The sequence below is a fragment of the Orcinus orca genome, chromosome 5, assembly GCF_937001465.1.
Source record: "Orcinus orca chromosome 5, mOrcOrc1.1, whole genome shotgun sequence".
Taxonomy (NCBI): domain Eukaryota; kingdom Metazoa; phylum Chordata; class Mammalia; order Artiodactyla; family Delphinidae; genus Orcinus; species Orcinus orca.
The window spans coordinates 75720603-75747018 of record NC_064563.1 but is presented as its reverse complement, the minus strand read 5'-3'; the positions used below and the strand labels follow the sequence as shown (position 1 = coordinate 75747018).

Below are 26416 nucleotides of genomic sequence, written 5' to 3'. Positions count from 1 at the left end.
CTGGAGTAGCAATACTCATATCAGACAAAATAGACTTTAAAATAAAGACTGTTACAAGAGACAAAGAAGGACAGTACATAATGATCAAGGGATCAATCCAAGATGAAGATATAACAATTGTAAATATATATGCACCCCACATAGGAGACCCTCAATATATAAGGCAAATGTTAACAGCCATGAAAGGGGAAATTGACAGTAACACAATAATAGTGGGGGACTTTAATACCCCACTTACACCAATGGACAAATCATCCAGACAGCAAATCAATTAGGAAACACAAGCCTTAAATGACACATTAGACACATTAGATAGACTTAATTGATATTTATAGGACATTTCATCCAGAAGCAGCAGAATACACTTTCTTCAAGTGCACCTGGAACACTCTTCAGGATAGATCACATCTTGGGCCACAAATCAAGGCTTGCTAAATTTAAGAAAACTGAAATCATATCAAGCATCTTTTCTGATCACAACGCTATGAGATTAGAAATCAATTACAGGAAAAAACCGTAAAAAACCCAAACACATGGAGACTAAACAATATGTTACTAAACAGCCAATGGATCACTGAAGAAATCAAAGAGGAAATAAAAAAATATCTAGAGGCAAATGACAATGAAAACACAATGATCCAAAATCTATGGGATGCAGCAAAAGCAGTTCTAAAAGGGAAGTTTATGGCAATACAATCTTATCTCAGGAAACAAGAAAAATCTCAAACAACATAACCTTACACCTAAAGCAAATGAAATGAAGTGAAAAAGGAGAAGTTGCAACTGACAGCACAGAAATACGAAGGATCATAAAAGACTACAACAAGCAACTCTATGCTAATAAAATGGACAACCTAGAAGTGGGCAAATTCTTAGAAAGGTACAACCTTCCAATACTAAATCAGGAAGAAATAGAAAATAATAACAGATGAATCACAAATACTGAAATTGAAACTGTGATTTAAAAATTCCAACCAACAAAAGTCCAGGACAGATGGCTTCACAGGCAAATTCCATCAAACATTTAGAGAAGAGTTAACACCGATCCTTCTGAAACTCTCCCAAAAAATCCCAGAGGAAGGAACACTCCCAAACTCATTCTACGAGGTCACCATCACTCTGATACCAAAACTAGACAAAGATATTACAAGAAAAGAAAATTACAGGCCAATTTCACTGATGAATATAGACACAAAAATCCTCAACAAAATACTAGCAAACCAAATCCAACAACACATTAAAAAGATCATACACCATGATCAAGTGGGATTTATCCCAGAGATGCAAGGATTCTTTAATATATGCAAATCAATCAATGTGATACACCATGTTAACAAACTGAAAAACCATATGATCATCTCAACAGAGGCAGAGAAGCTTCTGACAAAATTCAACATCCATTTTTGATAAAAACTCTCCAGAAAGTGGGAATAGAGGGAACTTACCTCAACATAGTAAAGGCCATATACAACAAACGCATAGCAAACATCATTCTCAATGGTAAAAAACTGAAAGCATTTCCTCTAAGATCAGGAACAAGACAAGGATGTCCACTCTTGTCACTTTTTTTCAACATAGAATTAGAAGTCCTAGCCACAGCAATCACAGGAGGAAAAGAAATGAAAGGAATACAAACTGGAAAAGAAGAAGTAAAACTGTCACTGTTTGCCGATGACATGATACTATACATAGAAAACCCTAATGATGTTACCAGAAAACTATTAGAACTCATCAATGAATTTGGTAAAGATGCAGGATACAAAATTAATACACAGAAATCTCTGGCATTCCTATGCACTAAAAATGAAAGATCAGAAAGAGAAACTGAGGAAACAATCCCATTTACCATCACATCAAAAAGAGTAAAATACCTAGGAATAAACCTACTTAAGGAGGCAAAAGACCTGTACTCAGAAAACTATAAGATACTGATGAAAGGAAGCAAAGATGACAGAAACAGATGGAGAGATATACCATGTTCTTGGATTGGAAGAATCAATATTGTCAAAATGACTCTACTATCTAAAGCAATCTACAGATTCAGTTCAATCCCTAAATGGCATTTTTCATAGAACTAGAACAAAAAATTGCACAATTTGTATGGAAACACAAAAGACCCCAGATAGCCAAAACAATCTTGAGAAAGAAAAATGGAGCTGGAAGAATCAGGCTCCCTGACTTCAAACTATACTACAAAGCTACAGTAATAAAAACAGTATGCTACTGGCACACAAACAGAAATATAGATCTTTGGAACAGGATAGAGAGCCCAGAGATAAACTCATGCACCTATGGTCACCTAATATATGACAAAGGAGGCAAGAATGTACAATGGAGAAAAGACCACTTCAATAAATGGTGCTGGGAAACCTGGACAGCTACATGTAAAAGAATGAAATTAGAACACTCCCTAACACCATATACAAAAATAAACTCAAAATGGATTAAAGACCTAAATGTAAGGCAGATAGTATAAAACTGTTAGAGGAAAACATAGGTGGAACACTCTCTGACTTAAATTGCAGCAAGATCTTTTTTGATCCACCTCCTACAGTAATGAAAATAAACACAAAAATGTAGCTTAAAAGCTTTTGCACAGCAAAGGAAACCATAAACAAAATGAAAAGACAACTCTCAGAATGGGAGAAAATATTTACAAATGAATCAACGGACAAAGGATTAATATCCAAAATATATAAACAGTTCATGCAGCCCAATACCAAAAACAAACAAACAAGCAACACAATTAAAAAAAAAGGGCATAAGACATTTCTCCAAGGAAGACATACAGATGGCCAAAAACACATGAAAAGATGTTCAACATCACTAATTATTAGAGAAATGCAAATCAAAACTACATATCACCTCACACTGGTCAGAATGCCATCATCAAAAAATCTACAAATAATAAATGCTGGAGAGGGTGTGGAGAAAAGGGAACCTTCTTACACTGTTGGTGGGAATGTAACTTGGTGCAGCCACTATGGAAAACAGCATGGAGCTTCCCTAAAAAACTAAAAATAGAGCTACCATATGATCCAGCAATCCCACTCCTGGGCATATACCTGGGGAAAACCATAATTTGAAAAGATACATGCACTCCAATGTTCATTGGAGCACTATTTACAATAGCCAGGACGTGGAAGTGACCTAAATGTCCATCGGCAGAGGAATGGATAAAGAAGATGTGGTACATATATACAATGGAATATTACTCAGCCATAAAAAAGAACAAAATAATGCCATCTGCAGCAACATGGATGGGCCTACAGTTTGTCATACTGAGTGAAGTAAGTCAGACAGAGAAAGACAAATATCATATGGTATTGCTTATACGTGGAATCTAAAAAAATGGTACAAATGAACTTACTCACAAAACAGAAATAGAGTCACAGATGTTGAAAACAAACTTATGGTCAGCATGGGGGGAAGGAGGGGTAGGAAAAAACTGGGAGACTGGGATTGACATTTACACACAATATATATAAAATAGATAACTCGGGGTTTCCCTTGTGGCGTAGTGGTTGAGAGTCCGCCTGCCGATGCAGGGGACACAGGTTTGTGCCCCAGTCCGGGAAGATCCCACATGCCATGGAGCAGCTAGGCCCGTGAGCCATGGCCACTGAGCCTGCGCGTCTGGAGCCTATGCTCCGCAACGGGAGAGACCACAACAGTGAGAGGCCTGTGTACTTCAAAAAAAAAAAAAAGATAACTAATAAAGACCTACTGTATAGCACAGGGAACTCTACTCAATACTCTGTAATGGCCCATATGGGAAAAGAATCTAAAAAAGAGTAGATATATGTGTATGTATAACTGATTCACTTTGCTGTACACCTGAAACACAACATTGTAAATCAACTATACTAAAATAAAATTGTAAAAAATTAATTAATGAAGTCTGGCCTGAGGCAACCTAGTACTGGAGCCTACCTGGGTTTTTGGTGGGGCTAATGGCGGACTCTGGGAATGCTCACACCAAAGAGTACTTCCCAGAACTTCTGTTGCCAGTATCGTTGTCCCCACAGTGAGACACAGCCACCCCGTGCCTCTGCAGGAGACCCTCTAACACTAGCAGGTAAACAAAATCAACAAACCTCTAGCCAGGTTTACCAAGAAGAAAAGAGAGAGGACCCAAGTAAACAAAGTAAGAAATGACAGAAGAGAAGTAACAAGAGAGGATACTATGAACAATTATATGCTAACAAATTTGACAACCTAGAAGAAATGGACAAGTTTCTAGAAACATACAGCCCACCAAAACTTAATCAAGAAGAAATAGATCATTTGAACAGACCTAGAAGTGAAGTACAATCTGTAAAAAAACAAAAAACTTCTTGCAAACAAAAGTCCAGGACTAGCTGGCTTCACTGGGGAATTTTAACAAGCATGCAAAGAAGAACTTTTATTGATCCTTCTCAAACTCTTCCAAAAGATTGAAGAGGAGGGAACACTCCCAAAGACATTCTATGAAGTCACCATCACCCTGATACCAAAACCAGACAAAGATACCACCATAAAAGAAAATTACAGGTCAATATCTTTGATAAATATAGATGCAAAAATTCTCAACAAAGTATTAGCAAACCAAATACAACGCATTAAAAAAATCGCACACCATGACCAAATAGGATTCACCTCAATTTCACAAGGATGGTTCAACATACACAAATCAATCAATGTGATAAAACACATCAACAAAAGAAAAGACAAAAACCACATGATCATCTCAATAGATGCTGAAAAAGCATTTGACAAAATTCAACATCCATGCATGATAAAAACTTTTACCAAAGTGGGTATAGACGGAACATGACTCAACATAATAAAAGCTACTTATGACAAACTCACAGACAATATAATACTCAATGGTGAAAAGCAGAAAACCATCCTGCTAAAATCTGGAACAAGACAAGGATGCCCACTCTCACCATTTCTGTTCAACATAGTATTAGAAGTCCTAGCCACAGCAATCAGACAAGAAAAAGAAATAAGTGTATACAAATTGGAAGAGAAGAGGTAAAATTGTCATTATATGCAGATGACATATTATATAGAGAAAACCCTAAAGACTCCACACAAAAACTACTAGAACTGATAAATTCAGCAAGGTAGCAGGATATAAGGTTAACATATAGAAATTGTTCTATTTCTTTACACTAACAATGAAATATCAGAAAGGGAAAGTTAAAAAAAGTTCCTTTTAAAATCACATCATATGGTAGCTCTATTTTTAGTTTTTTTAAGGAACCTCCATACTGTTCTCCATAGTGGCCATACTGATTTAGATTCCCACCAACAGTGTAGGAGGGTTCCTTTTCTCCACAATCTTTCCAGCATTTATTGTTTGTAGACTTTTTGATGATGGCCATTTTGACTGGTGTGAGGTGATATCTCATTGTAGTTTTGATTTGTATTTCTCTAATAATTAGTGATGCTGAGCATTTTTTCATGTGCCTCTTGGCCATCTGTATATCTTCTTTGAAGAAATGTCTATTTGGGTCTTCTGCCCATTTTTTGATTGGGTTGTTTTTTTTTTTTTGATGTTGAGCTGCATGAGCTGTTTGTAAGTTTTGGAGGTTAATTCCTTGTCATCACATTGTTTGCAAATATTTTCTGTCATTCTGCGGGTTGTATTTTCATTTTGTTATGGTTTCCTTTGCTGTGCAAAAGCTTTTGATCCAGCAATACCACTCCTGGGCATATATCCAGAGAAAACCATGGTTTGAAAGGATACATGCATCCCAGTGTTCATAGCAGCACTATATACGATAGCCAAGACATGGAAGCAAACTAAATGTCCATATGATCCCTCTTCTGGTTATACACCCAAAGGAAATGAAATCAGTACCTGTGAGGTGTTTACACTCCCAAGCTCACTGCAGTATTATGGCTAAGATATAGAAACCACTTAAGTACCTGTCAACAGATGAATGGACAAAGAAAATGTCATACATATATATAGATAAAATTCAGCCTTAAAAAAGAAGGGTATCCTGCCATTTGCCACAACGTGAGTGAACTTTGGAGTCTTTATGCTAAATGAAATAAGCTAGATACAGAAAGAAAAAAAAACACTTTTACGTAGAAACTAGAAAAGTTGAATACATAGAAGCAGAGAGTTGAATGGTGATTACCAGGATCAGGGAGGCAGGGGAAAAGAGAGAGATGTTGGTCAAAGGGTACAAAGTTGCAGTCATGTAGGGTGAATAAGTCTGGAGATCTAACAGTATGATGACTATAGTTAGTAATACTCTACTGAATACTGGAAATTTGCTAGGAGAGTAGATTTTCAGGTATTCTCATCACACACATAAATGGTAACTGTGAGGAGAGGATACGTTGACTAGCTTGACTGTAGTAATAATTTCACTATGTATGTATATTAAATCATCATGTTGTGCATTTTAAATATATACAATTTTTATTTTTAAAAGTTATGCAACCTCACTAATAAGAGAAAATTTAAAACTACATTGAAATGCCATTTTAAAAAACCTACTGAGACTGTGCCCCACTTCCACTGGGTTGAAGTAGGAGGTGACTGGCTGGGACTTCTGAGCTATCTTGAAAAATAACAGCTTGTTGACTGTCAAACCATACTCCACATCCACTAGCAAGAAATGATTAACTGAGATTTCTAAGCTGCTTTGCAGAATACCAAGGAAACTGAAAATAAGGAAACAACTTCCTGATAGTTTCCTTTGAGCATCGCATAGGAGCATTGAAGGACAGGAAAGACTGACCAATGAACTTTGGATGTCACAGGCTGAAAATCCACCACATGCAACACTTTGAACCCAACACACACACCCCCCCCCCCCCGGCCTCAAATTTGCACATGCAACCAATGAAAAGACACAAAAGACATTTGCACCTGCACAGAGGACTCTTGAAATTTCTCCCTTACCCTTCTACCAAACATTTCTTAGCCCCAACACCCTCCTATTCCTTACCCCCATTCAAAAGCTGATTGGGGTGACAGATTTGAGTCTCCTTGCTTGGCTGCCCTGCAATAAGTTATTTTCTCTGTAATAGACCACTGCTTATGTGTTTGGTCTTTCTGTTTGGCAGAGGGTAATGAGCCTGCTTGCTCAGTTACACTATCAGACTGGCTAAAGCCCAAAAGACTGATCATATGCTCTGTTGTGATCAATGTAGGGAAACAGCCACTCTCAAACATTGCTGGTGTAGTGCAAATTTATATATCCACATATGGAAAGCAATTTGTCAGGGTCCAAAACATTGTGTATAGCATACTGCATTTTATGTAATAAAATGGAAAATAGATCTTTATAACTGAAAAAAAATTAATGAAATAGAAACCATGACCTTTGCAGAAAATAATAAAATAGACAAACATATGGCAGGGCTACTAAAGAAAACATGAGAAAAAACTCAAATAACCCACATCAAGAATGAAAAAGGGGCCATCATTGTGGATGCTGCAGATACAAAGATAATAAGAGGGTTTTATGAACAAATGTATACCATTGAATTAGATAATTCAAAGAAAAGACAAATTTGCCCCAAAATTGTGTCTGTTATTTGAGAGCTAACAGGCCTCTCAGGCTTTTTAACATGGATCAGTTTAACTTATGGAGAGGAGGATGCCAAAGGGATGGAAACAGAGTAGACTCAGATGACAGGACGAGGCAGGGAAGAGCAGTGGTCCATAGGGCAGGCCTGGCCAGAGCACCGTGGAGGGAGGTGATTGGCATTGAGGGGCACCATGGGGCCCTGGAGCCTGAGAGAGAGCACAGAAGGGACATTGCAGGTCTCTGGTGGTCACTTTCCCAGGGCCAAAACGCTGCTTCAGGGCTTTCCCATCTCTCATTCAGTGAGGGCGCCTCTTCCTTCTCCACCCTGGGCTGCTGTCCTGCTCTGCTACCACTTACTCTGCATCTTACATGGGTTCTTTCTCCAGCTGGGGTTTTTGATTTCCTTCCCTGTCAAGTTGAGTTTGTCCAGATGTCTCTGATTCTCTCCAACCCCAGAGGTCTCTGAGTCTGAGTTGTCCTATCTTCTAATAGGTGCAGGAGATGTGAGACATGAATGTTTGGTGGTTTCGCAGGGCCTCCACAAATTCCAAGTTACAGAGCAAGATCTGGAGTGTCGGTTCTCACACTGTGTTCCGTGGAACCCCAGGGTTCCAATAATGATTCTCAGGGACCTCTGAGGGGTGAGGGGGAGATCAGCTGTGGGCCTTAGGCCTCCTGCCGGAGTGTCATCCTGTGAAGCTTTGCTGGAGTTGTTTTATATTCTTGTGAACGTTCATTTGCAAAAAAACCCCTCAATTCTAAGCAATTCTGAAGATCCCTCACCATCTAAGCTGCAGCAAGAAAACAGGCCTCACTCAGGTCGTTGACTGTTGATGTCTGGGGGTCCCTGCTGAGGCTCAGATCCAAGGGGACCTCTGCTATGGGCTAGCACGAGGGTCTCATTTATCCACCGTGGACTTCGGAGCTCAGGATTGGCCTGGCTTTGTGTTTGCTATGAGGCCTTCAGAGCACTTGATATAGTCTCACCCTGCTTCTCAATTGGCCCTACATCATTCAAAGGGCCTCAGAAGAAGATGAGCCAGCGTTCGACGTGGCTTCCTGCAGAGGGTGCTGAGTTTGCCGGGCATCTGCATGGTGGGCGTTTACTGTGTGCTTGACCCTGTACGGGGTTTACAGTGAGAAAGACGTGGGAGTTGGAGGCCAGGCAGAACATGAAGGAAGTAAAGAAAAGGCCAGAGCCTGAGTCCACTTGATGAGAAAAGGTAGCTAAGTAACTAGAGGAGAATCAGTGGCATTTGGCGGAGGGCTGGATTATAGAAAGAAAAGGAGCTCTTTAGCCAGGGCCCCAGAGAAGTTGTCAGATGGAAGAAGGGTTAGAATCGTGTGGCTGCCAGAGGTGGAACCATGAGCCATGAGTGGAAATTAAAGGGGGACACGTCTTGGCCTAACACTGTGCAGCCACTCCCCACAGTTAGACCTGCCTGAGGACCAACCTCCCTCCCTCATGAGGTCGCGAGTACCCACTGATGCAGGTGCTCAGAGTCTGGAAAATTCTTCTTGGGGCTATTGAGCAGAGAATGGGCGATGGAGGAGTGGAGTGGGAAGGGGGGGTTGTTTGATCCCCATGGCCCGTTCTAGCCCTTCCAGCCTCTGGTTAGGAGCTGCATTTTTAGGTGCAGACTCAGGTGTAGTAAAGCTTCAGAGAAAGACGTCAGCACAATCTGGACCGGTCAAAGGGGCCTTTATTAGGCCCTTGAAGTCAACCTTAAAAATACCAAGTATGGCAGCTCCATAGAGGCAGTCTCTCCTGAGCACTGGGCAGCATGGTGGGGACATTACAGTACATAAAACTGCACTGTGATCACAGTGCTGGGTGTGAGATACCATCAGGAGACGAGGCTGGGCACTGAGGCCTGATGTAACCTATAATTGGAGGCATAGCACAGTCCTGGTTAGATTGGCTCTGTACCTTCTGAGCAGTGCTGAGTGAAAAAATACATTTATGAAATGCTCCATTCATTTCCTGCCAGAGATCCTATCTGAAGCCAGGGCTCTCACCTCCTGGAGAAGTAACAGTTTCTCACAAAGCCTTCCCTGCCCCGAAAGATGCTGAGGGAACCTTGGGGGAGGAACAGTTTCCATTTGGCAAAGCAAACCGTGTGTTCTCCCTATATTTTCTTAAGTATATTTCTTTTCTTGTTGAAACATCTGGTGTGAGATATTGGACCAATTTAACACTGCGTCGTTTCCTATCACATACTTTGGGTGATCTGGGAGAAAATATTTAAAAGCTGTGAAAATGATCTGAGTCACTGTAGATACTGCAGTCCCCAGTAGCAGAAAGCTAGATTCCCATGTTGCAAATGTAAAGCTGTCTGAGATGCTTAGCCTGCTACGGCCAGGTGCTCCAGATGAGGGAGACTGAAACATCCAAGGAGGACAGATACAGGGGGTCAAGTAATAACTTGGCTTCTGGAGGCAGCCTTGCATGTAACCACCCATGTTTACCAGCTCGTAAGAATAGTTAATGGTATTTAACAATGCTTCGACCTATCTATCCTATAAAGATAGGGAGATCAAATAACCCCACAGTCATTATAGTAGGGTCATCTGCATTGTCCCTGGCCTGGACCTGTGGCAATTCTTCACTGTGTAAATCTGGCTGAAATTGGGAGTATTCTGAGAAAAGAACCAAGGCTCAGAAGTAGGGGCTTTGATCTGTGATCCTGCCTGACCCCTGAGTTTTGGAGAGATGGGTAGTTTCTGACATGCCCATGTGCTTACCAGCCTTAGAGTAGGTTAAGCCCCAGCTGGGGGACATATATGCTGCCCCTTCTGCTTCTTCAAGGCTGTGCAAACGGGGGAGGGACCTAGAATGCAGAGCCAGGGCCACCCGCCCTGGGGAGAGAGAAGCCCTTCTCCAGAACATTTGCTCTGAGAGCAGGGGTCAGCTTTACTTCTTTGGCCGCTGATTCAGCTCAGCTCTCCTTTCAGCCTGAGCTCTTCCTCTGCTCCTGTCTCTCCCTCCTCAGAACCCCTCAGACATCTCCTGACCCTCCTGTATTAAAGGCAAGCGCCTGGATCTGCCAAGCTGTCTGAGCACAGGGACGATGTGCCTGCTTCCCCTCTGTGTTGCCCGTGGTAAACACAGGGCCCGAGGCGGGTGCCAGGTACCTGAGCTCCTGTGTTGAGCAATTACCTCCCAACACAGGAGGGCCTGTGTTTTCTCCTTCCTTGGCACACAGCAGGGGCTCCACGAACATTTGCTAAACAGCAGGGCCTGACCCGCAGTAGGTGCTCAGGGTGGCACACTCTGCTGTCTTGATTTCCCAGGGTCCCTTATCTCAGGGGCAGGCGGGCTCCGGGAACGCTACGGAATGGTGGAGAGAGGAGGCTGTCTTGTTCGGCCTGTGAAATGGGGCGCTTGATGCTCCTAAACTGTGCAGGGGGGAGTTTGGCTCTGCAGCTGCCTGGCTTGCTCTGGTGTCAGGCTCCAGGCCAAGCTCTTGCCTGTCTCCTCGGCTGACAGGCGAGGCTCACAGTGCACAGCCCAGATGGCTGGGCCCCAGCTCTCCCTCCCCCCCACGCTTTCCTCCCTCTGAAGGGAAATGGAGCTCCGGATCAGCCAGCCAGGGTCAGGGGAGGAGGACTGGAGCTGCGATGTCAAGAGTGAGTGCAGTGAACCAGGGCCAGGGGAAGCCACCCCGCTGTGCCCCAGCGTGAAGAGCACCCACCCGGACGGGCTGCTGTTGGGAACTGGCGGCTGGCACAGCAGCTCTAGGCAGCCCAGCCCTGTCCTGGAAGGGGAGGTGAGAGGGGGGGAATTTGGGGAGGAGGGGTGTCAGACCCCCAGTGGAGCATCCTTGAGTAATTACCTGTTGGTAGAGTCCCTCATCACAAGAAAGAGGCCATGCTGATCCTTCCGTTGGCTTCGTCATTGGCTGGGGGCAGCCCACTTCCCTGTCTCTTGCTACATGTCTCCTGAAGGTCAAGGGCTCTCTCCTACCCAGGTCAGGCCTGCATTGTGGTCTAAAGGGTCTTCCCCCATCCCTGGCTCTCTCCCTTTTATCCTTCACAGCCATTCTCCCATAAATCTCTTGTATGTGTAAACTCAAGCTGGTATCTGGTTTTTAGAGGATCTGAACCATCACACGTACGGTGTGTGTTCCTCTGTGTCTGGTTCCCTTCTGTGTCATCTGTCAGTGAGAGCCACCCAGGTCCTGGAGAAGGAAGGCAGTGCTTCGGATATAGCTCGTGTCCTCTTCCACATGATAAGAGGCCTTATGGCTGCTGGACCTTCAGTGGTCCTCTAGTGCCACATCTGGGAGGGCCAAGGCCCCTGACAGTATCCCCTGACAGGTGGTCATCTGGACACTGCTTGAACATCTCCAGGGAGAGGTCACTGTGAGGCCATTGGAGGGCAATGCAAATTGCTAGAAAATTCTTCCTTGTGCCGGTCACTCCTCCAGTGGTATGGCTGCCATTCACTCATTTCTTCTTTCTTTGGAGGAGCATTACCAGAGGCCCGCCATCAGAGCCTGTGTGAGACCTCACTTCCGACAGGGCAGTGGGGAGCAGATGGGAGTGGCATAGGCCCAGCCCAGGGTCTTTCCTCCGTGCAGGGGTGTTGGCACAGGTGAACCCCAATGGGGGTTGGCAGGAGGTAGTGAGAAGGGACGAGAAGTATTGCCCCCAAGTTTTCTGTAGCTGCAGGCTGAGTGCCCCAGCTTTCTCCTTGAACATATAAAACCCTCCTTTTGCTAAAAGTGGATGAAAACCTCTGGTCTTCTGCCTCACTGGCCTGGTTTTAAGTCCCAGCTCTAATTCCTAGGGGTTGCGTGTTCCTGAGACCTCACTCAAACTTCCTGCAGCTCAAGCTCCACTTACATAAAATAGGATAATAATACTTACTCCCAGATCTCTTCGAGGATTAAATGATTTGATGTTTGTGAAGCACGCCTGGTGGAAGACAAGTGTTAGCTAACTGACACCTAGACAGCAGCCCGGCTCACAGTTACGAGCTGCTGGTCCCGGATGTGAGTTTGGTGCTGCATGCGTACGGTGGGTTGAATGGTGACCTCTGAAGAGGTATGTCCACATCCTAATCCCTAGAACCTGTCAATGTGACCTGATGTGGAAAAAGAGTCTTTACAGTTGTAATTAAATTGAGGCTCTTGAAATGATGTCATCCTAAATTATCTGGGTAAACTGTAAATCAATAACAAATGTCCTTACAAAAGACAGAAGATGTCTTCACCCAGACCACAATGAGCTGATAGAAGGAGTTGCAAGGGGCTCCTTGGGGCTGATTAAATTGTGGAGCTGAAGTGAAGGTTTGCCATCTTAACAATGCACCCCTTCCTGCCAGAGCAGATGGTACAAAGGCTTGCTTGCTTTCGGTATTCATGTCTTTGTAACTGAAAAAAACCCCGCATTTTTGAAGTAAAGAGAGCTGTAAAATGAATGAAGAATTATGCAATATCTTGTAAATGTGAAGAAAAAAGAATAGCTATATGGGTGTTGACAGAAGTCTGAGTTTGAAGAAAGATCCCATTCATGCCCAAAGTATCAAGCCTGCTCTCCTGCCGGCCTTCTCCGGTCTTTCCTTCAGAACATATTTGCTGTGCTTCGAGTTTGCGCCACTCGAATTGTGTTAAGTGTTGAGGACATAGATACGAACAAGCAAGACAGTCTTTCTCCTGCCTGGGCATACAGCCTAGGAGGGGAGAAGGGCGTTAACTAAAACGCAGACACATCATTTTAAACCACGATAGTGGTTAAGTGTTATGAATTGCCTTGGTGCCCTTGACGAAATTCAACGATGGTACACGTGTGGGTCTATTTCTGGTTTCTCTATTCTGCCCGTTGATCTGAGTCTCTCTCCTTTCATTAATACCACACTGTCATCTGCTACAGGAAGTCTTGAAGGCAGGGGGTGTACATCCTCCAACTTTGCTCTTTTCCAAAATTGCTTTGGTTCCTGTGGTTCCTCTCTTTTCCTATCTAATTTTTAGCATCTGATTTTTAGAGTCAATTAGCCAGATATGTCAAGTGTTACGAAGGAAATGTCCGTGGAGCAACAGATTTTTCAGAAGCGAAGTTTTAGCAGTCGAAGTTTTAGACCTGAATGTTAGATCATAGGCAAATGATAGATGAGGGGAAAGTTAACTTCTTTGTTATTTTTTTAGGTTTTTCACAAGCGACTCTGAGATTCTATGATCCTTTCACAAATGCTTTGAGGGAACTGATGGTTGGATGTGGGTCAGAACTATTTAGAGCTGCCCAAACCATCCTTTGTGTATTTTTGCTTCTTTTACTCGTCCTTAATAACAAAAGGCTAATAACAAAAGGGTAAGTGAAACTGGAGACATCATGATGACCTCGGAAACAGAATGTCAGGGAGAGGTGGGGAGAAAGAGGCCATCTGGGTGGCCGTGGCCTTAGACCAGACCACAGGATGGTCTGTAGGCGGATGTGTTCGCAGTCCCCAAGCCCCTCCTACGTGGGCCGGTAGCACAGAGCTGGAGCGCTCCATCCAGTGATTTCGGGACCAGTCCTGTCTGGCTGATTCAAACGTGAGAGAAGGTGATGGGCCCCAAATCTGGCCAGGAAGGGGGCCTGCTTCTTGCCCGGGGAGTCCTAGTGGTCCTTGCCATGCTGGGAGCTGGCAGAAGCCTCCTTGCTCTGTGCTGTCCTGGGCAGCATCGTGCTTCAGACTGTGCACTGCTCCCCGCTGGGAGGTGGGTAGGCAGAGCCTGTAGGCTGCACATCACCCTCCCGGGCCTTTGGCCCTCAGGAGACATGCAGCAAGAGACAGGGAGGTGGAAGCTCAGGATGTCTGGGGTCTCCCAGGCAGAGACAAATGAGAGCGCTGGGGCCAGCACGAAGCTACCAAATTGTCCCATAGACTGAGCCGGCAGCCCAGTCCTCTGCCCCCAGAGGAGGCAGGGAGGTCCTGAGACATGGAGGACAAGATTCCTGCGCTCCAGAGCCTCACGTCCTGCTAGAGAAGAAGAGGGGCCCTTCTCAGACCAGGGGATCTAAAAACACCCCAACACTCACACGGCGGCAGCGAGGGGCAAGGGCAAAGGCACTGGTCTCAGGGTCGAGACCAGCCTCTCATCCGACCTCAGCCAATGCCTGGGTCCATGACCTTGGACAGTCATACAATTGCTCTGAGCCTAGTTTTCTTCACTGCAAAATGGGATAGTCCTTCTGCCAGTCTTTCAGGACGGTTGAAAATCAAAACAAATAGTAGACAGAGGAATGGGTAGGTGAACAATCCTAACTGCAGACATGAATATGGTGTTTACTGTGCACCCAGTATCGGTCTAAGCCCCTTAGATACATGAAATCATTGAATCCCCACACGGCTCTCACGATGGAGGTACAGTTATTATGCCCATGATGCAGATGACGGAAACAAGGTTCTGAACAGTAATGGAAGCTGCTGAAGGTCAAGTGGTGGGGCTGGGATTTAACACAGATCTGTCTGACTCCAGAACATTTGCTCTGAAACATGGCACTCTTGTGTCTTTAATGAAAATACTCCGGGAACCGCACAGTACTGTACAAACCTAAAAGTTATTCATATAGTTTTTCTCCCACTGTCCTCATCTGGAGGCTGAAGCTGTTTTGGCGAGGGTTGGGTTGGATTAGGTGCTCTGCTCCTCGGAGAACGAGCAGCAGGTAAAGCTTCAGGAGAGGATGCCCCCCACCCCATGGGCAATGCATTTGTCAGTGCACCCAGGAGGCCTGGGCAAAGCCCCCTCAGGGCAGGGACAGGACACTGACCCATGAAGGGCCTTAGCGTGGAGTCCGGTGACCAGCCATGGCTCCTCTGGTGGCTTGGGCAGTGTTGTTTGCCTCCCAAAGCTCGACTGAGCCTCATGTCACACAAGACCAGTGCTACCAGATGACAGAGGCTTGGAGGAGCCTTGGCCTGGGAATGCACAGGAGCAAAGGGGGCTGGAAGAGGACGCGGCATGGGAGTAACTGGCGACAAGATGCAGGGTGTCTTGGGGGCAGAAGGGGCTCTTAGAAGAGGTCTTTTAGTCTGACCCCCTTGAGCCTGAGTCTGGGGTGACTGGAGAGGGCTTGGAATGACCCATTTCCCTAAATTATCACCTTCAACGAATGGTCTCACAGCCCTGAGATTCCACACTCAGCGCTTTCTGCCTTTGAGTTAAACATCGCCCTGTCTAGCAACTTCTTTGAAAATGTGAGCTTACCTGGGGCCATGGAGTCACCAAGACCTGAGTGTGAGGGAGTCCGGACCCAGTGAGGAGCAGGTAGAGGGCGCCAGGCTGGGAGAAATTGAAAGAGGTATCACAAGTGGGAAATTAGGAAGAGGGTTTTTGGCAATTTACTGGTTTCAGCTACAGCTGGACCTCAGAGAGGCAGCCTCCGTGGGGAACTGGACTTACCAGGGGCCTCAGATCTCTGCTTCTATCAGTTAGGAGAGCCTCGCTGCTGTAACAAGTGACCTACCCCCAAATTCAGTGGCTTTAACACGATACAAGTTTATTTCTTACGGAACAAAATTGTAACTCATGGCACAGTCTAAGGCGGGGTGGGGCCCTCGGTTCCACACACTCATTCAGGGTCCCAGTGTCCTCCTCTCCTCACTGCTCAGAGGCCTCTGAGCGGGGAGGGGACGAGAGCAAATACCGCACACGGGACATCGGTATGTGTCAGGCTTGGCGGTGGCTCTCACCTCTTCCTCCCTCATTCCACTGGCCAGGACTCAGTTACCAGGCCACACCTGATTATTACAAGGGGGAGTAATCCAGCTGTCTGCCCAGGAGGAAGAGGCAAACAGCAGTTCCTGACACACTGGATCCCTCTCCTTCCTTTTAGAAACGAATCAGAGCACAGTTTGGGCCATCAGGAAGGCTCCATAGAGGAGGTAGCGTTGGCTCTGGCCTGGAAGGATGGGAGGCTTCTCCCCAAGATGGGTGGGTGTGTGTGCAGAGGTACAGAGGTGACCCTTATACCTAGACTCTTCCCTGCCCCCACCCCTCATCCCCAGGTGCAAGTCTCCAGGCATAAGGGGACGGGGCTCATCCTACCAGCTGACTCAGGCTGGAGCAGTGTAATTTGGGAGGAATAAGGAGGGTAGTTTATCCCAAATATCTCAGGCTACCTGGCCTGCACAAATGAGCACACATCTCATCTCTTTTCACAAGGACAAAAGGTGGTCATTTTGTGAGTCGGGAAGGTACTTCTATAGCCAGTAATTACATATTCACTGGGGAAATGTAATAAAAATCATTCCTCTCTTCATTTACTTAGATGTGATTTTTCTGCAGTCATTGTATAATTACTGGTATTTTTCAGTAACATTAAGAATAAATGGGCCACCATTTCTCCATCGCCATACAGATTCAACTGTGAGAAGAGCCTCATTAGACAAGGAGAGTGAGGAGGTCATTATCTTGGAGAAGACTCTGGGAAGGCGCAGGGCACATTTGTCAGGTTATTTGGGACAAATGGTACCAAAGCCATTGGCTGGCGCTGATGGAGTGGTTTGCAGCTGTCTTCAGCATTGGGCTTTCTTCTCAGCCCTCACGCTCACACCTCCGAACAAAGCATCTCAGAGAATGTAACCCCTGTGCTCGGCTGATGGCAGACCCACCTGCAATCTGAAGCCCAGGGGCAGGGCCCCAGAAAGGAACAAGCTGAGTGCACAGTTTAGAATGTCTCGTGCTGTGTCCTTTACCCCAGCTCTCCCCTCTCCTAGGTGCCTGGGATGGAGATCGATACGCTTTTTCCCAGAATATCACTTAAAATGGCAGGGACTGTTTCAAAAGAACAGATCTGGGACCACTTTGAACTGCCCATGCCCAACACTTGCACAGCTATTCCTAAGGCTCTTAAATTATTCACAAAGAACACGATATGAATTGCCGTGGGGCTCGGGGAGCGGAACACTGTGTACAGCTGCTCAAGTTGTGCACTGCTCAACTCTGGGTGGGAGGGTGCCACTCACACAGACTCCAGTGTGTACCAGCTGCAGGACTGTAGGTGGGTGGCCCTGCTTCAGAATCTTGGACATAATGGGAGGCAGCTAGGAAAACCCCTCTCTGGTGCTGCCAGGCTTTCCCTACTCCAGTGAATCAAACGTGTTCCAGACTTCTTGTCAGTTGCCAATATAAAGGCAATGCATTTGGGTGTCAGGGTCTGGGAGCCATCGACTGGGCTTTGTGGCCTGGGCAAAGCCATGCCATGAACTGCCCCTCAGTCAAAAATCACTCCTGCCCTACAATCAAAAGAGGTGAGTGGATAGTACAGTCTTCTCCTCTGGGAAGTGAGGACTCCTGGAGCCTAGAGGAAAAACCCTCCTGAGAAATACAAATCTGAGGCTCTCAGGGAAAGAAGAGTGTCTGAGTGGGCCTAGAGGGCCAGTGGGAGGGAAGATGGTAGCCTTTGTTGCAAGAGCAAGGTTTAGAGCCTGCAGGTTTAGAGAGCTTGGTACCAAACTCTCAAGCTGGACAAGCAAGCTGGTGCTTAGAGTTTATTCTTTTACTTAGAATCATCTCATCTCCATCGAGCCTTTTCTTCATGCCAGGCACTGTGCCAATGCATTGTATCATCTCATTCGATCTTCACAGGGACACTCTGAGGAAGGTACTTCTGTGATCCTCATTTTGTTTTGTTAAAAAAAATTTTTTTGAACTTGTTTTTTTAATTGAATGTGGTCCCCATTTGACAGATGAGAAAACTGATGCATAGAGAGGTTCAGTGATTTGCCTAAGATTACACAGCATTCCTTTTGTGGTGAATCTGGGCTTTGAACCCAGTCCCTCTGGCCCACGGCCTCATTTCTAACCATTATGCTCATCTGGGTTGAAAGTTAATTGAACAATAGGAAATGAGATTGGAGGAGGTAGATGTGAGACGGGTAGATAGATCTGTCCCAAACATCCTGATCTAGCTGTCTGTCTTTCAACTCCTTGACATCCTTCCCCCACACTACCTCCTCTCATGCTTTTTCATGCCGTACCCTCCCTTCCAGCCAGGCCAATCCTTAAACCCCTGTCTCTGGACAGGGGGCCTAGTTCCCAGATCCCCACTTTTTTATGTCCATCCGTGCCAGGTCTTCCCTTTCAGATTCGGTGCCAAGTTCACTGCCTTCAAAAAGCCTGCACAGGCTCACTTCAATCATTTATTTCTTCAATACTGTTGAAAACCTATTTTGCATCAGGGAGCGTTCTTAGCCCCAGGATGCAAAAATGAAGGAGCCACGGACCCTATCCTTAAATTATTCACTATTTGGGGAGACAGACCAGTGAACAGAATAGACACAGAACGGATTAGACGTCCCTAAGACAGCAGCTCTCAAGCTTAACGTGCCAGTGAATCACCTGGGGATCTAGTTAAAAGATCCAAATTGGGCCTGATGGTCTGCCTTTCCATCAGGCTCCCAGGTGATCCTGCTACGGCTGAGGACCACGCTTGGTGAAACAAGACCCCCCAGGATTTCAGATGCTATGATGAGAAAGTACACCTGGTGCTGGGGGGAGGGGACTCAAAGAGGGAATGAGAGTCTGGGAAAGGGCTGAGGCCTTAGCCGAGACCTGACCAAAGCTGAGGGGATGTGAGCTGTCACCTCTCGGAAAAGAAATGCATTCAAGAGAGCATCAAGGGGCCAGGATGGTCCTAGTCTATCCCAAAGTAGGTAATTCTGTCTACTCTGCCTTGATTTGCTCTGACAAGTTGCTGACTTCCAGGAATTGTGGGGTTGGACTAGGAGTTGGGCTAAGGTCCTTTCCAGCTCTAACAGTTTTAGGAGTCTGTGATTCCCACCAAAAAAAGCAGACTACTTCCATTTTGTGGACCAGCCCTAGAGCCTGGTAGATAGAGGGACCTTAGAAAGGACACAAGTCAACCCCTTCATCTTGCAAATGAGAAAACAGTTCCCAAGACAGGCTGGGAGGGGTGGAGGTGGGGTTAAGTTTTCAATCACATGGTGGGTCAGGGCCCAGACCCCAGAGTTCACAGTGACCAGGCCTGGGCTCCTGCCTTTAGGGCCCCGGTGTCTTGTACAGTTCCGGGGTGAGGGCGGCTCCATTTCATCACGTTTCATGTAAAATCCTCCTCCAGGGAGTCGCCCCGCCTTCCATGATCCTGAGCTGCGGCTCAGAATGAGACAAATAACGAAATAACTCACCGGGGAAGAGTGACCTGAGCCCTTCGCGGAGGAGCTGGCGACAATCGCAATGAAGTATTCCCAGCCTCCGGATTAGGTTCTCACGAGGCAAATCACAGAGTCCTAGTATTAATCACCACAAGGACGTCAGCGCAAATACCAAGTCTTTCTCTCTTGCAGTCTCAAGTGATCCATGCGAGCAGTGCAGCTTCTCCGGTGTTTTAAGTGCAACAAAGAGCAGCTGGAACCTGTTTGGCCGCCAAGTGCATCGGCTGAGGGCGTGGCTGCTCTGGTGCTGGGACCTGACGCAGACGTGCAAATGCACCGCACACACGAGCACACAAGCACTCGTGCACGTGCAGGTCCCATGTACGCGATCACGCACACCTGCACACACACCTTAGTGTTCAGCAGTGCTCAGGAAGCCAGCAGAAGGCACTGGGCACAGTGGTGCACTGCAAATGCCCATTTGGAACTCTGAAAAGCAAACTAGCTCAACCTGCAAGCTGCAACCCTATCCCTTTGAAAAATAAGCCCCACCCCTCCCCCAGACGATTAAACAGTCTCTCCTCACCCACTGTTTTAATTAATACCCGGCACAGATGGTGGATGGAAGGCCGAAGCCTGACTTGCATGAATGCAGAATTCCAATATGTCAACAAGCTTGCGTGGCCATTGTGATTAGGACGTTTTGGTTCAATGAACAGATGCAGCAAGAAATGCCCATAAGCACTGAGCCAGTCTGGTGCTCACCTACAGCGAGGCAACCGCTTTCCCACTCCTGCCTTTGGTCCCCGTCCAAGCCAGTCGTGCTGTGACAGAGATTAGAAGGCCCTGCCCCTTCCCAGCTCATCCAGCCAGTAGGCCTGCCACCCGCTGACTCCCTCCCCACCCATCCGGCGAGGCGCCCCACCCTCCAGGCATCCCCTTCAGCCATCTTGCAGCTCTGGCTTCCCCCTAGGGATTCTCTTGGCTTCACCAGTCAGGTTAACATACCCCAAACACTGTCTATCCAAAGCCAAAGGAAGGTGTAATCTTCTGCATCACAAGGGGCAGAATGTGGGCATGTAAAAAATAAGTTGCTTTAAATAAGATCATTGTGAAGTGAACTCTAGACCCTGAAGTGAGCTGGTTCTCTGTGCTGTTTAGGAATCAAAGCAGTAGATGCTCATTTCACTATTTCACAGGGGGAGGGGGAGGAAGAGATGTTATATAACGATCCTTGAGAAACCGAGAGAGAGAGACGGGGATGACGACTTCTCTCCTCTGCTGACTCCCAGGCAGCAGTGAATCAGCCTGTCCCCATCACTGTAAACTGTGAAGAGAGGCATTACAATAAACTCATGGGGGAGGAGATCTCTAGCCTGAAAAGTGGGAGGGTCAGTGTTGGTGGAAAACTAATTCCTCCCTCCTTTCTTCACAGCACAAATTAAACTGTGTCTGCCTAAAAACCCGGCTAACAGCCAATCTTCCACCTGCGTTCTCTGGGCTGTCTCTGGGTTCTCCAGTCTCTGGGCAGTAGTATCTTTCCGGGGTTCACCGATTTTTGATGGTGGCTGATGAAATACTGTCTTTGCCCTTTTGCTGAGGCAGACACAAGACCCCATGGGACTCTTGGGTTAGGAGGCCAGGGTGTGGATGTCCAGCCAAGATACTCGAGTGGGCTTGGGCTCACGTCTGGGGTCCCAGTTCCAGCAGCCCCATTCTCTCAGCTTTCACCGGATCAGAGCTGTGCATGAAAGGCTGGGGTGGGCTTTGAGGATTTGGGGATTCTGGGTGGTCCTAGAAAGAATTCCTCTAATTCTTCCCATTCTCAGCTGAGTCATTGTATCCTTGGGAAGCCTTCTCTGATCTCCTGACCAATTCTCATCATACCATCAACCTCTCCTTCTTGGCACTTGCGATAGTTTCAGTTTACATTAATTTGTGCAACTGTTCATTTAATGTCTCTCTTCCAAGGAGCTGTCTGCTCCCTGAGGGCAGGTCAATTGATGGCTGTCACTCACCCTTGTGCCAAGCCCAGTGTCTGGCACACGGCTGACGCAATACATATTTTTTTGGCTGATGAATACATGATTGAAACTTTGGACCTGTTAAGGGTCCTTTGTCCTTGATCTCTTGAATTAGGCCTACTGCCACACGGGGGTGGGCTGGACTGGGGAGAGGAGTTTTCCCTGTCGTTAACTCTTAGGCAAGGATTGTTCCCAGGCAGATGGGCTCAGGATGTGACAGCTGTGGTTATAGCAGAAGAGTGTGAGCCTCAACCCAGAAGCTGGTCCTGGGAGAGGCCTGGGGACTGAGATCTAAGCCAAAGATGCAGGGCACTGACCAGGGAGGTGTCTGAACAGCTGGACACACTGACACTCTGGTCTAGGTTTCCATTTCATAAACATAATGATGAAGCAAGCGGGTTCAGCTTGAAGTTTGTGTTTTTAAATCTGTGATTTTCATATTATAAAATTAATGAAAGAAGAAGAAATCTAAGCAGACAGTAAGTAGATAAAAACCTCTTTAATAATCATGAAAATGTAAATTTAATTGAAAATGAGGTACCATTTCCATTCATCAGCTCAGCAAAAAGGAAATGGTCTTACAGTGCCAGTATAGGTGAAGAGGTGGGGAGGCCTCTAGGCCACTGCTGGGAGATATATCGGTAAACTGCTTTGAGAGCTCTTTGGGGTTGTATGGTGAACCTTAAAATGTGCAGACCCAGGCACCCAGTGATCCATTTCTAGAGACATGTTCTAGTCTAGAGCAGTGTTTCTCAAACTGTAGCTTGCATCAAACCACCTGGAAGATTTGCTAAAACAGATCACCCAGCCCCATGCCGAGGTTTCTGGTTCAGTCTGGGGTGGCACCTGAGAATTTGCATTTCTACTAAGTTCTTAGGTGATGCTGATGGTACCAGTCCTGGAACCACACTTTGAGAACCACTGTTCTAGTTAAATTCTTGCTTATGTGTACAGGAAAGCATGCCCAATGATGTTCATTGTATCATTTCTTATAGTAAAAATTAGAAAAAAACCCCGAAGTCCATCAGTGAAGGACTGGAGAAAGATATTGTAACATATTACATGGATTATTGTAGAGCAGTTAAGTGAATGAAACGACTATGTTTATTTCAACACAGATAGCTCTAGAAGGATAGAAGTTGCAGGGTGTTATATATAGTATAATATCATTTTATTGGTAGTTTAAAAACAATGTAAAAAATCCAATTCTATGTCATCAGTATAATACAGTTACCAAAATGTGGGCTGAATACACATCTAATCTATAAAATCTGTGGTCTTTGGCTTCCCTGGTGGCGCAGTGGTTGAGAGTCCGCCTGCCGATGCAGGGAACACGGGTTCGTGCCCCGGTCCGGGAAGATCCCACATGCCGCGGAGCGGCTGGGCCCGTGAGCCATGGCCACTGAGCCTGCGTGTCCGGAGCCTGTGCTCCGCAATGGGAGAGGCCACGACAGTGAGAGGCCTGCGTACCGCAAAAAAAAAAACAAAAAACAAAAAACAAAACTAGACAGTCTCAATGCAGAAAAGTAGCAGAGTAAAACAGAAATAAGGTCCCCTCTATGATCTCACCTGAAGTTAACCCCTGCTGCAGTTGAGCACGTATACTTCCTGTCTTTTCCCCCTACTTGTTTGGCATTTCGTTGGCTTCCATTAAGTCTCCGAGGCAGTGGGGGAGGTGTTCAGGATGATAGGGCACCAGCCTGGCTCTTACTGGTAGGGAAGCCCTGGCCCTCGTGCCCCCATCCTGGTTTACACACGGGCTGCTTCTGGCACTTTGAACTAGTTGTTTAACCTTGATCTTAGTTTCTTCTCTCACAATGAGCCAAATGCTTGACTCTGGGGAGACAGTCCCTCTGCCTGGGACATTATCTTCTGTGTAAAAGAAGACAGTCAACTTGAAGATATTAATAGTTCTAAACTCTCTAAAGAGTATCTGGACAGCAGGTTGCAACACATCTGAGATAATTCAATTTTTACAGAAGCTATTTCCATTAATCATTTATTATTATTATTATTATTTTTTGCGGTATGCAGGCCTCTTACTGTTGTGGCCTCTCCTGTTGCGAAGCACAGGCTGCGGACGCGCAGACTTAGCGGCCATGGCTCACGGGCCCAGCCGCTCCGCGGCATGTGGGATCTTCCCGGACCGGGGCACGAACCTGTGTCCCCTGCATCGGCAGGCGGACTCTCAACCACTGCGCCACCAGGGAAGCCCTCCATTAATCATTTATTTTTTTTATTTATTTATTATTTTTTTTATTTAAATGAGTCTTGTTTCTTTCTTTCTTTCTTTTTTTTTTTTTGTGGTACGTGTGCCTCTCACTGTTGTGGCCTCTCCCGTTGCGGAGCACAGGCTCCGGATGCGCAGGCCCAGCAGCCATGGCTCACGGGCCCAGCCACTCCGCGGCATGTGGGATCTTCCCGGACCGGGGCACGAACCCGTGTCCCCTGCATCGGCAGGCGGACTCCCAACCACTGTGCCACCAGGGAAGCCCGAGTCTTGTTTCTTTTATCTATTCAGCCACCCTGGGTATTTTTTTTTTTTTTTTTTTTTGGTTGTTGTGCTTATTTTTTTTATTTTTATTTTTTATTTATTATTTTTTTTTAAACATATTTATTGGAGCATAATTGCTTTACAATGGTATGTTAGTTTCAGCTTCACAACAAAATGAATCAGTTATATATATACATATGTTCCCATATCTCTTCCTGCTTGCGTCACCCTCCCTCCCACCCTCCCTATCCCACCCCTCCAGGCGGTCACAAAGCACCGAGCTGATCTCCCTGTGCTATGCGGCTGCTTCCCACTAGCTATCTACCTTACGTTTGGTAGTGTATACATGTCCATGCCTCTTTATTGCTTTGTCACCGTTTACCCTTCCCCCTCCCCATAGCCTCAAGTCCGTTCTCTAGTAAGTCTGTGTCTTTATTCCTGTTTCACCCCTAGGTTTTTCATGACATTTTTTTTTCCTTAAATTCCATATATATGTGTTAGCATACGGTATTTGTCTCTCTCTTTCTGACTTACTTCACTCTGTATGACAGACTCTAGGTCTATCCACCTCATTACAAATAGCTCAATTTCGTCTCTTTTTATGGCTGAGTAATATTCCATTGTATATATGTGCCACATCTTCTTTATCCATTCATCCGATGATGGACACTTAGGTTGTTTCCATCTCTGGGCTATTGTAAATAGAGCTGCAATGAACATTTTGGTACATGACTCTTTTTGAATTATGGTTTTCTCAGGGTATATGCCCAGTAGTGGGATTGCTGGGTCATATGGTAGTTCTATTTGTAGCTTTTTAAGGAACCTCCATACTGTTCTCCACAGTGGCTGTATCAATTTACATTCCCACCAACAGTGTAAGAGGGTTCCCTTTTCTCTACACCCTCTCCAGCATTTATTGTTTCTAGATTTTTTGATGATGGCCATTCTGACTGGTGTGAGATGATATCTCATTGTAGTTTTGATTTGCATTTCTCTAATGATTAGTGATGTTGAGCATTCTTTCATGTGTTTGTTGGCACTCTGTATATCTTCTTTGGAGAAATGTCTATTTAGGTCTTCTGCCCATTTTTGGATTGGGTTGTTTGTTCTTTTGTTATTAAGCTGCATGAGCTGCTTATAAATTTTGGAGATTAATCCTTTGTCAGTTGCTTCATTTGCAAATATTTTCTCCCATTCTGAGGGTTGTCTTTTGGTCTTCTTTATGGTTTCCTTTGCTGCGCAAAAGCTTTTAAGTTTCATTAGGTCCCATTTGTTTACTTTTGTTTTTATTTCCATTTCTCTAGGAGGTGGGTCAAAAAGGATCTTGCTGTGATTTATGTCATAGAGTGTTCTGCCTATGTTTTCCTCTAAGAGTTTGATAGTTTCTGGCCTTACATTTAGGTCTTTAATCTATTTTGAGCTTATTTTTGTGTATGGTGTTAGGGAGTGATCTAATCTCATACTTTTACATGTAGCTGTCCAGTTTTCCCAGCACCACTTATTGAAGAGGCTGCCCTTTCTCCACTGTACATTTCTGCCTCCTTTGTCAAAGATAAGGTGACCATATGTGCGTGGGTTTATCTCTGGGCTTTCTATCCTGTTCCATTGATCTATATTTCTGTTTTTGTGCCAGTACCATACTGTCTTGATTACTGTAGCTTTGTAGTATAGTCTGAAGTCAGGAAGCCTGATTCCTCCAGCTCCATTTTTCGTTCTCAAGATTGCTTTGGCTATTCGGGGTCTTTTGTGTTTCCATACAAATTGTGAGATTTTTTGTTGTAGTTCTGTGAAAAATGCCAGTGGTAGTTTCATAGGGATTGCATTGAATCTGTAGATTGCTTTGGGTAGTAGAGTCATTTTCACAATGTTGATTCTTCCAATCCAAGAACATGGTATATCTCTCCATCTATTTGTATCATTTTTAATTTCTTTCATCAGTGTCTTATAATTTTCTGCATACAGGTCTTTTGTCTCCTTAGGTAGGTTTATTCCTAGATATTTTATTCTTTTTGTTGCAATGGTAAATGGGAGTGTTTTCTTGATTTCACTTTCAGATTTTTCATCCTTAGTGTATAGGAATGCCAGAGATTTCTGTGCATTAATTTTGTACCCTGCTACTTTACCAAATTCATTGATTAGCTCTAGTAGTTTTCTGGTAGCATCTTTAGGATTCTGTATGTATAGTATCATGTCATCTGCAAACAGTGACAGCTTTACTTCTTCTTTTCCGATTTGGATTCCTTTTATTTCCTTTTCT

At 45.3% G+C, this 26416-nt stretch overlaps 1 long non-coding RNA gene across 2 annotated transcripts in view; it reads right to left on the bottom strand.

Moving 5' to 3' along the window:
- The window catches only part of LOC117196198 (uncharacterized), an 84455-nt gene extending 64638 nt beyond the window's left edge, over nucleotides 1-19817 (bottom strand). For both annotated transcript variants that reach the window (XR_007477633.1, XR_004476274.2), the window contains exons 1-2: nucleotides 19675-19817; nucleotides 15734-15808 (exon numbers count right to left, since the gene is read on the bottom strand). This is a non-coding gene — a long non-coding RNA (uncharacterized LOC117196198). The remainder of the gene's footprint in view (nucleotides 1-15733; nucleotides 15809-19674) is intronic.
- Between the last annotated feature and the right edge of the window lie 6599 nt (nucleotides 19818-26416).